This window comes from Seriola aureovittata, chromosome 16, assembly GCF_021018895.1.
Source record: "Seriola aureovittata isolate HTS-2021-v1 ecotype China chromosome 16, ASM2101889v1, whole genome shotgun sequence".
Taxonomy (NCBI): domain Eukaryota; kingdom Metazoa; phylum Chordata; class Actinopteri; order Carangiformes; family Carangidae; genus Seriola; species Seriola aureovittata.
Window position 1 is genome coordinate 10,685,775 of NC_079379.1, and position 2,169 is coordinate 10,687,943.

A 2,169-nucleotide genomic window follows, 5' to 3' on the forward strand; every position below is an offset into this window, starting at 1 on the left:
AAGGCTACAACATAACACGTGGAAAGAGTGAAGGGGTCTGAATACTTTCTGAATGCACAGTATGCAGCTCTCTCTTTATATGCTCTTTTTTTTGATAAAGATAATATGTGTAACAACACACCATTATAAATGAAGCATTGTGGTGTGGAGCTGCCTTGGCTTACAAATCATATTTTCCACTCAAAAATCACATCACACAACTTCATGATTTTATATTATTTTCAGTGAAAATGAAATTGAAAAAGAATTCCACTAAAATTGTGACTGATATTGCATTAGAAATATCTATCAAAATAATCACAATATCATTATTATTATGATTTTTGCATATCGTTCAAACCTACTATAGATAATTTGACACATATATAAATTGATAAAATGCTATTTGATTTTCATTAAAAAACTTATGGTGTGATGAATTCAGGAGAAACTGGGGGTTTAAGTTTAATTAATTTTGCATTCCTGCATATCACATTCAAAATAAATTATTGTACTTAATAATATATATTGTTATATAATATTATAATATTTGTAATTCTGTTCCCTCCTTCTGTTACCCTATGTCTTTTCTAAAGTAGCCGGAAATTCCTCTTAATCTGTAATCATTACATATCAAATTTAAAATTATTCATAGTCAAATGTTATTCTTATGGCCCCTTGTCTTCAAACATATTTTTTCTTCACACTTTTATTTCATGTGGAACATTAAGAAGTCTTTACAAAAACGACTCTTTCTTCTTAGCGAACTGGTTTCAGAATAATGTTCTGTTGGTTGGTCAGCTGCTTCAACCAAACGGTCAGCTAAATAACTATTCTGAATTTCTTGCAGCTTGTGCCACTCCAGTAACTCCCAACGAGTTCTCCCTTACCATTCCTTCTGGAGCTGTAATGTTGTTGAGGGAAATAATTCATCCTGTTGTTCCTTCTCCTGATCCTTGTGAAACTGCTGTGGACTAAATCTGTTTTTCATTTTGTAGTCACAAGACAAACAAAAAAATTAGAGCTTGTTTTTAATATTGTTACAGTGTCAGTTCTATTTAAATACATAAAACATATTGACACCTGTTGCTCCAACACAGAAACACCAGTGGATTATGCCTTGGTTTTGCATCTATACAGTGAATGTGTTGTTCTCAACTTCATCCAAATCCTTTCAGGTCGTGTTTTGTTTTGTTTTTTTAAATTAACATAAGCATGTTTGGTTAAGTAGTTCTTCCACAGGTTTTTTCTGAGTTGACCTATATTTGAACAGAGGGTCTGGTAATGCCACAGGCACTCTCATCATGGTTTCCTGTCACCTGTACTTATTTTTGGAAAGCTGACCAGCTCAAATAGTAAATGTTCATGAAAATTTATGCCGTTGTTGTGCAGTTACTCTGCTTTCTGTCTTCTTGTTGCTCACATGGACTTTGATGTGTAGCCATATCAGAAAGAATAATAAAAAGTGACTCAAATATTTTACCTACACGTAGTCCACGATTTCCTCACCCTTTCATGACCATGCATTGGCAGCTCTTTTCTCCTCAAATTGCAGCAGCAGCGTCAACAGTGTAAAAACGTTTCCTCATCCTACCATGTCTATGCGGCATTCATCTCTCCTCATACACACAGGCATGCCAAAGAGGGTCAAGGCATGTTTGGACGCATCAGACCAAACCCAAAACCCTGTCACAGACAGATTCACTGCACACGCCAGCTGTTAGACACACCTCAGCCTTTTCCATCTTCCTCATAACTGAGCTGGATATTCATGCACGCAGTCACCAGTGAATCATGGTGGGAGCTTGCTGAAGTGGGATTATCAGCATTTTAACATAATTATGTCCAATTAAAATGGCCATTGTATACAGGCTTGTAATTATACTCCACACAAAAACAAAAAGTATTTCATTTCATCATTTCAGTTTGTTTGGTTTCACGGGTTCAAATCAACCAGGACTCAAGTTCAGATCTTTTCCACCTTCCTCAGTACCTCTTCTGACCTACAGAGAGCAGCAAACTCCCCTAAGATCAAACACCCAGACTCTGAGACAACCACTGTCTATTCTGTTGTCTGTTTAAACAAATGAAATGTCATTTCTGATTTGCATTTGATTTATCACACTGGAAAGACAGGCAGAATTATTCAGTAAACAACAATATATATAGCAGAGAGCTCTCACACTGACA